Source organism: Pithys albifrons, chromosome 6 (genome assembly GCF_047495875.1).
Source record: "Pithys albifrons albifrons isolate INPA30051 chromosome 6, PitAlb_v1, whole genome shotgun sequence".
Lineage (NCBI taxonomy): Eukaryota > Metazoa > Chordata > Aves > Passeriformes > Thamnophilidae > Pithys > Pithys albifrons.
Genome location: NC_092463.1, coordinates 36,399,165 through 36,414,531, shown reverse-complemented (window position 1 = coordinate 36,414,531; position 15,367 = coordinate 36,399,165). Strand labels below are relative to the sequence as shown.

Sequence of the window (15,367 nt, the reverse complement as noted above, 5' to 3'; positions counted from 1 at the left end):
CTGTGTGCCCTTAAGGGGCTAAAACAAAAACCAAGAAATTCAAAGTATTTAGAAAGTTGGGGAGAAGAAAGGAGTTTTAAGAAGAAAGACAAACTGGCAGCCACACATGGAACATAACCACACAAGCTGCTTTCCACAGTAAACCAGAAACTTAGAGGGCAACCTTGCCTCAAAGCTGTTAGCGGAAATCTGGGCAGGCGTAACTGCAATCTCAGCAATGAGTGCCATGCAGCACAGATACCCCAGCCAGCACTGAGCTAAAGAACACTATCCATGCACTTGCTAGAACCAGACAAAAACTAAAACGGAAAAACTGCAAGAGTGACCATGTGAGACACATTGGCTGATCTCACAGGACACAGGGACAGCAAGGACATTCTCTGAAGTACAGCCAGGCAGTACTTCACATGTAACTCATGAAGATAATTCTTCCTGAACATGTCTGGAGAGCCTACACCAGATATTAATCCAGATTTAAAGGAATTCTTTAAAGTACATTTTAATGGCCTTAAATTTGACAACTTCTATATAGTTTGTTTTACACATTTTGGAGGCAGTCTGTTTATTATTTTTGTGGGTTTATAGACCTTCTTGTTATTCTCTATTGCTACAGGTCAAGATGCACAAGAGCTCACTAAAACAGGGAAGTTTAGCAGTCAGTTAAGATCAGAGGCACTCTATTCCAGTATTACTTTAATCTGTAGCATGCCAGCTACTATGCTGGTATATTTGATCTTCCAATCTTTGAGCTAAAACCACTGGATTACCACCAGAACTAGAAATGCAACAGCCACATTAGCAGAACACTGTCCCTTAGCTTGAAGGGGAAGGCTGGTTAGCTCACACACAGTGCTGTGCTACTGCGATTAAATGTTATCCAGCTGCAACTACAAACTCAGCAGTGTCATATTCTGCCACATAGGCACTGAGAGCTAAAGCTATATAAAAAAATAAGGTCCAGAGCACAGGTTTGAGCACTAATCTGTAACTGTCGTGGTGTTAAAGTTCACTAAGGGCCACTGATATACTGAGACACCAAGAGGCTGGGGCCTGTTCTCAGTATACAGCAGGAGTCTGAGTGGAGCAGAGCCACCCTAGAGCAGAAAGCAGGCTGCAGACAAGTGCAGAGACAGGCATTACCTTCCTCTGAGCTGGCTCAAGAGTCTCCAGCACAGCTTTACAGCTAGTTTTAAGTAAATTTGCCTGTAGTAGGATGAAATCTAAAGCCCAAGGCAGCCTATGTTCTGAACGCTTTACAGATTTTTCATGTGTGCGTTAAAACTTGCTCAAGGGCACCTGCATTTCCTTACTTCACATAGTCAATGAGGTAAACTAATGAATGAATTCAAGGCACTGACATTACAGTAATGTCACATGAAAATACAATCTCATTAGTCCTATAAATAAATAAATGAAGTAGAGTGCATGCATTGCAAAGCAGCACAATTATCATGCAACTACACTGCGTCACATTAGCTACGGAGATGACTGTATTTTGCCTAAGATGTCCAATTAGGGCTCTGGCCCTTTCCAGTCCACGAAGGTATAGACACAAGAACAAAATACTTATCTGTTGTCAATGTAATTATCCTGCTTGATTCATTTCCCATATTTTTAATTTTTTTAATCAAGTCAGGCAGAATAGTCTAAAACTAAGCGTGGAGGAAGTGTGAGGGTGTAAGGAAATCAAACTTCATCCCAAAAGTGTTTCTGCCACCGGTAGAAACCATTTACAGAACCTTCCCTACACAAACTCGCTCTGTCCCAGCAGCCTTTCAGATGCAGGCGCACATCAGACGATAGTAATCTTAGGAGAAGCAACAGCCTGCTCCTCACATGTGATCATGAGACTGGACAAACCCTTTGCATTCACAAGACAAAAGAGAGGACACTCAAGAGTTGTATATTGCTATTGAAACAGTCCCTCCCCCTGAAGCCAAGTCTCTGACCACCTAGCGTCTCAGGAGAGGTGACTAAGACGAGATGATCCTTTGCAAGGGACAGCTACACAGCTCCAGGGGCATGCTTTAAGCCCTTCTCAATTATTTTTCTTCTGAGGAAAAGTCAAGCAACTTTTTAGTGCAGCCACTCAGTGAGATAATGGCAATAGCTCAATTTCACAAGTAGTTTTATTAACACTGCATATGTTCATCTTAATGACATTCAGCACTAATTAACATCATTATAAAGTGAACAGCAGCAGTACTTCAATAGTTTCCTACGTCTTTGGTTCAAAATTTTGAGTACAGGGATAATAAAACACACTGACTTGCAGCCCAGGATGCCAGTGTTCAAGCATCTAACCTGCTTGAAGTTGCCATGTCTTTCGAGAGCTTTTGGCATCTCAGCTAAGTACTAGGGTGCTAACAAAGAAGGGTTACAGCAAACAAGATTGCTGCTACTATTAATGTTTTTAAGCTAACAGAACAGTCACTCAGCACTAACACAAGTTCCAAAACCAGAAAACCCACCATCTTTAGAAAGACAATTTTTTTTATCTGACAAAACGGCTTTGAACCTCTGGCACAAAAAGGTTTTTGCACCTCCTTTATAAGCAACGAGAAAATACTGTAATGCAGAAACCAACCACTATTTAGAAGTATTTTGCATTATACTATGCACACCATTACTTCATTTTCAAAAGTACTATTAAACACTAACATTACACTATTTTACCTGCAAGCACAACACCCACATACTGTTGCAGAGCCAAGCTTTTACTGAAACTTGTAAAATGCTACTGAAATAGAAAACACTGTTCCCAAAGCCCTTTTCTTTCCCCATGTAAAAAAGTCAATGTGGAAAACCACACAATCAGGTATGATGTCTACACTGCCCTCATGTAACTTCTCTATAACAAGAAATAAATTTCTAATTTGTAGGTAAGTTTCAAGCAAGAATTTCGTTGGGCTTTCTGACAATAACTGGGAAAAAGCCAAGCAGTTTGGAGGAAAGCAGGATTTAAACTTAAGCAACTAATCAGAATTCTAAGTATTTAGCATCATTTTTATCAAGTCGTGCAGATTTTTCTCCCACCTCCCTTTAAATGGATCTTCAATTCTTCTCTCACTTTCAAAGCCAGGAAAATCAGACATCTCTTTTCTAAATTATAACACTAAGGAAAAAGAGATAAAGAGGAAGGGAGAGGCAGAAACACAATATCATTCACTTGTTCATACAGTTTCAGCTACAATATTTAAACACAATTCAACAAATTGCTTTTTCAGTACTATTCTCTACCGGAAAGTATTAGCCATGCTCACTCTGGATGCTGTAATGCCATATCAAATGGAAGCTCACTCAGTCAAAAATCTTTTAGTCTTCCTCATAAGAAACACCAGCAACTCTAAGGCAAACAAGACTACAATCACTTACAATTCCTCCTCATACGAACGCAACTTTTCTATCTAAATAGCCAATGACCAAACAATTTTTGTTATTATTATCCTCTCCAGCTTCCCTAATGTTTACAACACTACGTTCGAATATGTTCCAAACAAACAAGTGATCAAAGCACTACTTTATTTTAAATCTGTTCACTAGCTCTCCATTTTACCCATTACTTTTTCAAGTTTGACCCTTGATAATTCTCATTACTTCTTCCTATTACTCGTAACTGAAAGATTAAATGAGGATTTTATCTACGAATTTTTTCAACTGTTCCATAATTTTTGTACTTATATCAGATTGTGAGGTCTCTCTACTTAGCCCCAACTCACCTAATGCCCTGCTTCAAGAACTTGAAGCCACCTGCCATCTAAAGCTGGACTGCATCATACTTAGGAATAGTTGGCAAGTACTATAAAATGCTTTGGTGTTTTTGTTTTTAAGCAAAGTGCAGGTTTACAAAAAAATAAGGAACAGCAATCAATAAAGATCTCTTCCTCACCCAGCACGTCAGACATTTTGTATCTCTGAGCACTCTAATTCTACAGGAGGCAATGCTTACCTTGCACATGACTGCTTTTCATGTGGCCAGCCCTACACGACTGCAGGGTTGTCCTGAGTTAAACCGATTGTTCCCCCTGCCCCTATTTTCAGAATGGGTGCATGACATCTCTTAGATGGAATCAGTTGCACATTCACAACGTGTGCCCTCTTGCCTAGGCAGGCATAAAGTTGTTGGCAGTTTGAGGTAGGTCATTACACTGACGATCCACAAACAAAAAGATACTTCAACAAGGAAAGAATGGAGAAACTTTTTACATACTTTTTTACATACTTTTTAGTATGTAAGTTGGTGCTTACATCCCTGAGCAGCTGAATTGAGTTTCTCCATTCTTTCCTTGTTGAAGTATCTTTTTGTTTGTGGATCGTCAAAAATCAGATTTAGTGATGCCAGCAATCAGCAGATAATTACTAACTTCTGGTAAAGTAACAATGACGAGCATCCCTTTACAACATTTAATCACTGCTTGTTATCGCACCTTTGTTTTACAGATGTGCTTTAAATTACCAACAAATTTGAAAGTCTTTACTGCATCAACGCCACATATACAAGTGATTACATCTGGAATACACAGTACATTGTTGCATGTTCACAGCAAATTCCAATACTGTTGTTTGGAGACAAGTAATATCTTCTGTTCTCAAATGTTATCTAGCATATTAATTAACTTTAAAAATTTTCTGGCTGAAAATATAAGTACAATAGTACAGAATTAAAATTTTAAAAGTCCTGACAATTTTAGTACTTGATAAAAACCCCACGATGTTCTGCAGATCTTCTGGCTTTGTCTAGATAGGGAAGTAATTGTATAATACGACAAGAATTAATTTAAGGCTCTCAAATTATTCCATGGTATGTATCCCACAGTTCAAATAGCAGAGGGGAAGTGTCTGTGGCAGGTAATACTCCAGACTTCCAGAACCATTTATGTCACTGCACAGGCACGACCTAAAAACTCACAGACCTTAATTTAAAAAAAAAAAACAACAAAACACCTTCTCAATTTCAAATAGATGGCATGCTTTACGACTACATTAGCATTTTCCTTTTGTTTATATTAACAGAGGCATCCTAGCAAAGATTCTCCTACTATCTCCCTGTATGGCAGTGCAATAAACAGTACTAGATTCAGGACCTTATGGGAATTTCCAGAGTTATGTCAGGTATGAATTGATGACTACCCTGCAAGATGATGCAAAATTTGGGGGGGGGGGGGGGGGGGGAAACTAAAAAAAACCTAAAACTGACCTTCTGTCAACACTTCCTTCTTCAAAGCCTGCAAAAGAAGGGGAGAAAAAAAGGGAGAGTCAAGAAAAAAAATCCAAGGAAAGGATAAACTATGTTAACATAGTTAGCTTTTACACATGTATCTCCTTTTTTCCTCACTTCTAAATGTTTGCTTTAGTAAAAGCTTGGGGAAAGCCTCAAGTTCCACTGTTTATTCCAGCTAGGGAATAATCAATCCAATACAATCTGTTGAACTATTTTATCCTGATTCATACAACAAGCTGTTAAATGCCTTTGGAAAGCAGAAGATCAGTGCCAGTATCACGTGGTTCATGAAGATATGTTTATTTTCAAGGCATGGGAATGCTAAACCATAACTTTCTTCTGCACAATTATGCAGTTTTTCAGCATGGACTGAATGAATAAGATCCAGTTTCAGCCCTTCCAATGTGAAAAAGAAAATAGCAGTAGAAATCTCAACTGCATCCAGCAGAAGCACAGGAGGCCCTCTAGGACTTAGTTGTTGGGGTCAAGTATTGTCTTCTATTTTACACATGCAGCAATATTCCAAAAATAGTATCAAGCATTTCAGCTTTCAGAAATTTTTAAAAACTCAGGTTGGTAATTCAGAAAGTGAGGAGAGAAGCACTGTCCACAAAAACAAAAAGAAGAGATCTTCAAATAGTTCAGAGATAAGAACTGTAGTGACTTGTGTAGCACTAACATGTTTAAGCCTCAGTTTCAGTTTCATCACCCATTGTCTTTTTTTATAAGCATGCAGACAAACTTATGTTACACTTCAGAAATGTGAAAAAGAAAAAAATAAAGTCTGATCTTTGCCACAGTTTCTTCAGCAAGAGCAAATTTGTGCTCTGGCTCTGCCAAAAGACAAACGTTCAAGATGTGTTATGTTTCCGCTTACATGAGCCACTCGAGGGAAAATAAATAAGTACTCACACGCCCAGCTCCCCCTTCTTGCGTGCTCACAGATAAAGGAAATGGGGTTTCCTGTTGCAGGTTTGCAACCTGAGAGCCAGCACTAGGAAGCCGTGATAAACTGACACCAGCGGTACTTCTGCTACCCTGAAAGAGACACGAAACGGGCTGGACACCAAAGTAAAAGTGTTTCACATTAGTTAAAAAAAAAAAAAAGCTACAAGGGTGGTCTTCATTTTTAGAAGTTGTTTAAATTGTACCCACAACAGCATTTCCAAGAGCAGTGCCCCCTGATGAGCCCTCCAGTTACCCCAGCCTGCAGAGCCCACAGTCAGCTGTGTAACTCAGAGCCACCTCCTGCCGGAGCGGCACAGCTGGCTCCCGCTCTGCTCCCAGGGGCACAGCTGGCTCCCGCTCTGCTCCCAGGGGCACAGCTGGCTCCCGCTCTGCTCCCAGGGGCACAGCTGGCTCCCGCTCCCGCTCTGCTCCCAGGGGCACAGCTGGCTCCGGCTTCCACTCTGCTCCCAGGGGCACAGCTGGCTCCGGCTTCCACTCTGCTCCCAGGGGCACAGCTGGCTCCCCACTCTGCTCCCAGGGGCACAGCTGGCTCCCCACTCTGCTCCCAGGGGCACAGCTGGCTCCCCACTCTGCTCCCAGGGGCACAGCTGGCTCCCGCTCCCACTCTGCTCCCAGGGGCACAGCTGGCTCTCCACTCTGCTCCCAGGGGCACAGCTGGCTCCCCACTCTGCTCCCAGGGGCACAGCTGGCTCCCCACTCTGCTCCCAGGGGCACAGCTGGCTCCCCACTCTGCTCCCAGGGGCACAGCTGGCTCCCCACTCTGCTCCCAGGGGCACAGCTGGCTCCCCACTCTGCTCCCAGGGGCACAGCTGGCTCCCCACTCTGCTCCCAGGGGCTCACGGCTCTGTCCCAGCAAGCTTTAAAGTCTCCAACCATGGAGGTTCACCAGTCACTCCCTGGGGGATCTATTAAATGCTTAACCACCCTCAGAACAATTAACTTCTATAGTTGTTTTGGTGTGCACAACTGGAATTCTCACAGAGGAAACAAAGTTAAAAATCCCTCACAAGTTCACAAAAGTGATTCTTAGTGGTCACCAAGGCGACAAACAACATCTGTGTTGGGAACATCCAAGGCAGGAGACCAGACTTAATTCTGTCTGAACAAAAAATTACTCAAATGCTAAGAGTGTCAAGCTGGGAGACTTGACTTCCCCCACCTTCAGCCAAAGACCCACTTCTTCTCTTCCAAATTATTTGCTACTCTGAGACCAAGTGACAAAGCCAAGCTTACAAGCATCAATTTTGAAATCAAATGAAGGAAAGAAGCAGTCTTTGAAACACAAAGAAAGGAGGGGGAAAAAACTTAAAAGCCACGAAATAACCTCTTCTCTAAATACCAGTTATCATAGATCTGCACCAAATACTCCATATGACAGTGTGAATTGATTTTGAGTGAGCAAGTAAAAGCAGTAGCTTATAAGGTCAAATTAAAAAAAGACAGTACAAAAAAATAGCAATCATTTGAAAAAGTTACAAGAACAATGAGAAAATGTTCTTGGGGCTAAGCTGTGTGGTGCTTAGTTGCTGTCTGAGGTTAAACCATGACAGCAACTTTTGGTCAAACAACAAATACATGCCTTAAAAAGGCCTGTAACTCTTTAGAGACAGCTATCTGTATAACCACCACCAAGAAAACCCAAGATATTTATCAGAGCTGCTGATGTGAACAACTAGCACACAGAAAGTTCTGCTACCACAAGCAATTGTTTAACAGATATTATCTACCACTCTTAAAAAATGTTCTGTATTCATCCTATTTCACATCACATCAGCATACAATAAGCCTGTCATTATTTATTCACAAGTCAAAAGACAATTGATTTAGCTGATCATGCTGTAAAATCCATCATGACTTCAGAAACTCAGGGAACAGAGCCACACTACAAAGGCATCCCTTGGCACCTCCTGGAATCCCCCCATCCACTGCACAGAGAGGGGCAGCAAGGCAGGTTACACAGCAAAAGAAGATGTTTGGCAATTTCCCCTACACAGAAAAGTAAGCACTAAAATTCACAAAATAATACCAAGCAAATATAGTAAACAGCTAAGTCTCACAAACAGGCTCAACAGGCCACTTCCCTTCAAATCACATTCAACTGCTAACCCACACCTTCTGACAACCTGGAAGAACTTGTTTCCTGCCAATTTTGGCTTGTTAAAGTCCTGTAATCCACTATAACATCAACAATTAGGAAAAATAAGACATATTTCAAGGTTAACTTAAAAAGCTTTCACTAAGATAAAAGTCCATGTTAATGCACAAGTTCAAAGTCAACATATTTCTCAGTTTTGCAGTAACAAGGTCTACATGAGTATTTTGAGGTAAAAAAACATGTTACCTCAAACGGTAAACAAGCAACACATCATTTAAACAGACACCACCAAAAGCTTCTTGAGTAACGAAGGAATCATGAAGAACAATCCACTTTAAAACATGCCAGTAGTTTAACTTTTGACACAACTGTCTGACAACTTTATGAAATAAATCTTGGTCTTCAAAAAGCACTCTGGGTAATTTCTAAAATCCATCTCAATGAAGAGTTCTTCCATTTCTACAGAGCCCAAGACCAAAAGTAAAAGTGTATTAAAATATCAACAAAACACTCCAAGCGCCTCTCAGGCCTAAGCAAGAACCAATAGTCCCAGTAACAACCACATTCTGTGTGTTATACACATTCAAAGAAGGCGTTCTCTACAGTCATGCATTTTTCAGGAACTTGATCTCTCTCTCCGAAATAGGCATCCATCCACTGTGCAGGGAACAAGAGCTTTGCACTGCAGCATCCAACATGCGCTCAAGTAGCACAAAGACACAGCTCTGCAAGAGAAGGATCCATTTACAGACTCAGACCTTTGAAACAACCATGACAAATACTCAGCAATCATACAATTCAAGCTACCGAGATTACGAAAAGTGTTCTGTTGCTGCATTGAAAAGTGCTCTTTAAAACACGCTTCCATAAAGAAACAAATTCTTGTAAATGCTTAGCCTCACAACCTAAAAGACATGTGGCAAAATCTAAATCAAATAACTCACCCAGCAAACTGGTGCCACAGAATTCACAATTAAAGAGACTGAGACAATTACATAATTTAGCTTTTCATATGCAAAGACAGACATCTAAAACCAATTTATCAGCTGACTCATATTGAAAAACAGTTAAAAATAACAAGCAATTCTAGTCTCTGCAGCTCCTAAAGGGTTTCCTAAAGTTCAGAGTGCAAAACTACTACCAAAGCTAACACAAGAATTGCTACAGATGGTGTTAGCCTTGTGCTGCCAGCTGCACAGGAACCAAAAATCAAAATGAGTCAAACTCACAGAATTACTGTCACTCAGCCCCACCAAAGGCCATAATCTGTAGGGGTTTACAAGCTGGTAAGGCTGCACTCCCAAAAACCACAGATTGCCTTTCATTAGACAGTATCTCAAGTCTCATAGAGACATCAAATTCCACTTTTATAAACCTCCAGCTTGAAAGTCCTCATTCAAACATTAAACTGAACTCAGTGAAACATAAATCTTAAACTGTTTAAAAGTTGATTTCAAGTATATCCCTCTAAAGTGCAAGTCACTGAAGTCAAATCTTCCCAGAAAACAGAATATAACATTTTTTCATTCACAGAAAGACTGAACATGATTAATTTTACACGCCAAACCAACAAAAGCCTCATCTAGCAGTTTTTAAAAGATATGTACTTCCACTGATAAAAGAAATAACAGTACTGAGTGCTGCTGTATTTCTGCCATAACTTATTAACATGTTAAACAAATGGCTTTTGGAATAAATGAAGAAAATAAAAATCTAAAATATGGATAATGAAGTAAACAAAGCAAAGATATAAAAGACATTAAGATCACTAAATCACGCCTTATTGACTTTTTAAATATTTAAATTACAGAGCTGTTGAGAAATAAAAGGAATCTGCCTACACCCAAGAAAGTCAAGGAAAAAACAGATCAAAAACGCTTGCCAACTACCCAACACTTAGGGTTGATGAGCATAAATTTTAACTTCTGGGAATGTCAGCGTTAGGGAAACCACCTTGTGTGACTGAAATTTTGATGAAGTCAGAAGCTCTGCTTCTTTAACCCAGTAGGACATCCAGGATTTCTGACCAGTAGCAGTAAGAACTCAATACCTTGCAGCAACCTCCTTGCTGAAGGGATAAAACTACTGATATGGAAAAGACTATTCCTTTTACTTCTCTACAATAGACACGCTGTAGGACAAAAGAGAGGAATAGAAAAGGAATTCAACTGGACCTCAACCCTTTCTCTTACCATCTACCTTGCATTTTCCCAGTGTATTTCCAAAATCATCCTCTTTAGCTATGACCTTACTGAAATTCAAAATAACTGGTAGCAATATTTTATGTTCTTGAGTTTTGTTCTCATATCTACAAAAAAAAGGCTTCCGAGTAGTAAAACTAGTAATTCTGAAACAGACATTTTAAAGGAAACATTTGAAAGAAATTTACAAAACAGAGGACAATAAGAACTACATAAGAACAAAACACTCCCAAAGTGGCAAGCAGAATGTTTATAAGCATGATGAAAAAAAAACCTCCTTGAATACCTGTGGGAGGGGGAAGAGGCCACATTTGGACATGGTTTTTAAAACAGCTATCCAAAAGTTAATCTCAAACCTTAAATGAATATTTCAGACATACATGAAAGGGAAAAAAGCTCTTCAAACCACAAACCAACAATGCTCCAGTGAAATGACGATCACATGTTTTATTATAGAAAACACAGATCATGAGTTACATGTCCCCATATGAAGTCTTCACTGCCAGCTGCAGCTCCACCCTTTCACAGTTGTGTGTCATTGCCTACCTTTACACCTGCCAGCCTTTTTCATCAAGCAAATGTTTGCAGCCCTACAATAGGTAGAGCTGACATTCTATTTTGCTTCTGACTTCATGATCTAAGAGGTTCGACAAACCACAACTGAGAGCTAAGTATGCCTATCCCACGTAGCAATGTTCAAACTAAGCATTTTATTAGCATTGTAATACCTTCTTAATACAAGGTTGAGCAACGAAGTGCACATCCTTTAATCAACTGTCCATAAATACACACTGTTAAAATGGTGAAAAAAATCTTGTTACCTATCAATAAAAAGGAGACATAGTACATACCTAAAACATTCAATCATGAAATTTTTTTTAGCCTTACCTAAATAGAACATGTGGAGTTGTTTTTCTGAAAGCAAGAAAAAAAATTATTCTGAAGTTCCCATATTGCTTCTGCATTAATAACTGGCATGGCATTTGATGGCCTAAGGCATAAAAGCCTTGACAGTGAAACACAACTTAGAGATCTCTCTCTGCAATTACAACTGCCACAAACTTCTACCTCAGTACTTTCACATGTCTCTCTCCCACCACTCCAGCTGAAGGGGAATGGAATCTAGCCCAGCCATAGGTTCCAAATAACTAACTACCAAACTCTCCACTAGAGAAAACACTGTACTTGTTACCCAGTTAGTACTTACAGTAAAACACTGTTTTCCCTTTTACAAAACTGGTTTATGCCTTAAATTAAACAAATGCTTAATTCCAATAGTTAATGACAAGAAATAACAAAAAAAAAAAGCCACTCAATTGAAATTCCATCATGAAAGGGCTGCTTTCTAAAGAAAACACCAATCTTGTTCATCCATACAGATCTGGAACCTAATGAAATCTGACACCTTTACTGTGAAGACAAATTTGCATTGTATTATCAACTAAGGCTCCGTGCTCACAAATGCACTTCATTCAGCATGCAGGAACGGGTTCATTAAAGCAGCATCACCAAAATTTTTAAAGCAATTTTGAAGGTAAAATTTTTAAACACGATTTAGTAAACAGCATTACCCAAAAAAATGCCGCTGTAGTATTCTACGGGTAAAAACGTGCCTTCTTGATCTAAAATATATAGATTTCGTGGCCAAGGTTATACAAGGAGATCTTCACTAAGTCCAGCAATTCCCATTTTGTATCACTGCTTTACCAGACATGAGTGAGTGCATTCCTCATTAAATGAACTAAAACTGCATCACAGCTATCCAGTGCAAATATTAGTTATTATTAAATACAGCACAAGAACGTGAACACCAGGACTTCATGCAATTTAAAACGGGGAAAGAGCAAGCAAACTCAGCTTAGGAGGGTTATCGCCTTCTCATCTACCTTTCCTCGCATCTCCACTTCCTTCTCCCTCCCCATAAGATCCAGTTCAAGGCATTCTCTGTTTTCCCACTTTTCCAGGCTCCCGGTGAAGAAATCAATCATCCGCAAACGTTTTGTTCCTCCAACCCCCTCTCGTGAGCTGAGCATTCAGAACGTCCCCACCGGCACTGCCTCCAAAACACCTAATGGTTATCATTAGTGCGGTCTCAGCACCGGCTCAGAACAAAACCAGCCCCGCTACACCCTCGCTGGCTATAAAAAGTAAAGAAAGGTGGGGCGGGGGGGGCGGGGGGGGAGGGAAAGACTGAAGTGTAACTTACACAGCGGCGAACGCGAGCCAAGTTCCCTCCCGCGGCGCGGGGGCGAGCGGCGCGCGCTGCGGGCCGCGGGGAGCGCGTGCCCCGGCGCGGGGCGTCCCCGGAGCGGCCGCCTCCGCCTCCGCTGGAGCCGGAGCCGCCTCCGGCCGCGCTGCGCCCGCTCCGCGCCGCCTTTCCTGCCGGGAAAAGGACACAGATCCGGAGTAAAGCAGCCGGCACGGCTCGCTGCGGGGGCACCCGCGCCCGACCCGCCGCGGGGCTGCCGGCACTGCGGGCTCCCGCCGCCCCGGGGGCGCACGGCGTGGGCACCCCCGCCCGGCTCCGGGCGCTGCGGAGGGACCGGGCTCTGCGGGTCACTTTCGCCCGGGCCGCCCTGCCCTCGTCCCCGTTAACCCCGGGGCAGCGGCTGTCGGGCTGGGGGCCGCTCCTCACCCCCGCGCACCCACCCACTCGCACACCCCTCGTCCGGCGGCACGGCGGCTCCCCACGCCCAGCTCCGCGGCACGAAGGAGAGGGCACGGCGCGCAGCCCGCCCCGGCTCGGCGCTGCCGCTCGCAACTCACCCAACAAAGTTGCCGCGACGGCTGCCGGCGGGTCGGCTGGGCTCGGCTGGCCGGGCTGCGCTAGGCTGGGCTGGGCTTAGCGCGGCGCTCCCGCCCGCACTGCCCGGGATGAGCTCACCCGCCGCCCGCCCCGCGCTCCGCCCGCCGCCGCTCTCGCGAGAGGGGCCGCCCGCCCGCGCGCCCGCCGTGTTCCCACGGCAACAGCCAAGCGCCGGGCCCGACGGGTGGCACAACCGCTCCGACCCAGCGCCCCCCGGTCTGACACACTGATGCCCATTCCGGTCCTCACATCCCCTGCCAGCCCTGAGCACCTGCAGGGAGAAGGTCGCTGCAGGTGCTCACAAAAAGTCAAAATGTTCCGATAACGGGGAGTATATCCCGAGCTCTTTTGCTGCTAGTCAAATTAAAATAGACTCTCGGTATGGATATCCACCATACATAACAAATTAACGACAAGGAAAATACTACATCAACATCCCCCCTTGTTCTGCAGGAACACCACTCTGTTTTCAAATGGCCGAAATTTTGAACAAAACTAGTGTTGGGTAACCCACTGTGGATACTCTGCTGATGGTTGTTAGTGTCCTTGTCTTGACACAACATTAAAAATCTCAGTTAAACCACTGTGACTGAAGCTTTCCCTGAAATTAGGGCGCTCCAGAAAGCATGTCTGGTTTGGGTTGGCAATGTTCCAGCAGTGTGCAGTGTGGCGATAGTGGAGCAAGAGAGCTGGGGGGGCAGCTGCTGTGCCGCAGAGTTGTCGGCATCACTGCCCCGTTCACTTTCCAGGAATGTTTGGACAGCAAAGACCAGCAAAACCCACATACAGCTCCAAATGGCTTAATGTCTCCTGATGATGGTCCTAATGGATCTTCAGTACTGACATTTAAATGCCATGGTATTTAGTACTGTAAAAATGCCTGGATTTCCAGAGGGCAGTCACTCTTATGGGTTTCCGGCCTGAAGACTCCTGCAGGTGTTATGGAGTCAGATAAACATTCCCACTCTTATTTGCCTGAGAAGAAGAAATGCTCTGGATGGACAAAGAACTGATCCCAGTGCTGCTCCAGCATGGAACAAAAACCAGAACTGACAAACCAGAAAAACAAACAGGAACATTTTCAGTAATTTAAATAAATGTATCTAATATCACCCACCTAAAAACCTCAGTGTTTTTTACTTAGAAAATTTTTATTGGCAGCAGTAGCCCCACTCTTACAAAGGGAAGTCCGAAGAGGCTTACAGTGCTCAGGTGCAGACACATAGCAGCACTGAATGTGATTGCAGCATCAGGAACGCTGGTGTGCAATTACTGAATTTGCCTTCATCAGAGAAAATTAGATAGTGAGGCTTGCAAGTTCTTTTATGAGGTTAATGAGGCTAGCACTTTCCCATTCTGTGATCTTCCTTCACACACTGCTGATGAGTCAGATCTTAAGATGAGGAAGGTATCCAGAAGGGTCGCATAGGCAGGGAGAGGCTCTGACACAAAGCACCAGCCCAGCCCACGTGCTATCTGAGATGAGGCCGCAGTGGAAGCACACACCCTTGGCTGCAGTTCAGCCCAGAGCTGGCTCCTGCTCCCAGGCCCTGCAGGCTCTCCCTGAATCTGAATCCCAGATCTGAGGTCAACATCTGGCAGTGCAGGGGTCCCAGTGTGAGGGCTGCTGGTGTGAAGTGCTGGTCTCGCTATATTCTACCTTCTCCTGTGGTTAGAAGGGCAGCAGTACTTGGGAACAATATGTGTTCTCACAGGTGTCAGGATATCCAGAACTCGTTCATTTTCTTTTTGTCATCAGAAGTCATCAGAACAGCTGATCTAGAAGAAGAGGGAGAAGAGGGGGTTTATTCCAAAATAGTTATCTCACCTCAATAATGCACAACTAATTCCAGAACAAAAGGACCCTCTTCCCTTCGACAAAGCATACACACATTGGCCTCTTCTTGACTAGATGTTACAGAATGCAGGATGCACAGTTGGTTTCCCACATAGACAAGCCTCAAGAACCCCAAGAATTTCTGAATGCCAACACTTCTTCTGCTACTTATTTGCTGAGTTGCCATAGGCAAGTCACTTCATTTCTGTTTTAATATTCTTTAAACAGAAAGGGAAAA

The 15,367-nt window shown here is 43.0% G+C and overlaps 1 protein-coding gene across 7 annotated transcripts in view; it reads right to left on the bottom strand.

Annotated features, from left to right (window-relative positions):
- SIPA1L1 (signal induced proliferation associated 1 like 1) overlaps positions 1 to 13,360 on the bottom strand; it is a 211,992-nt gene extending 198,632 nt beyond the window's left edge. For 3 of the 7 annotated variants that reach the window (XM_071558232.1, XM_071558225.1, XM_071558234.1), the window contains exons 1-4: positions 13,253 to 13,356; positions 12,693 to 12,865; positions 6,134 to 6,259; positions 5,198 to 5,225 (exon numbers count right to left, since the gene is read on the bottom strand). The gene's annotated coding sequence lies outside the window, so the exon portion shown is untranslated. Of the gene's footprint in view, positions 1 to 5,197; positions 5,226 to 6,133; positions 6,260 to 12,372; positions 12,508 to 12,692; positions 12,866 to 13,252 lie in introns of those variants that run through there. The other 4 variants (XM_071558229.1, XM_071558227.1, XM_071558228.1 and 1 more) reach the window with 4 other exon arrangements.
- Between the last annotated feature and the right edge of the window lie 2,007 nt (positions 13,361 to 15,367).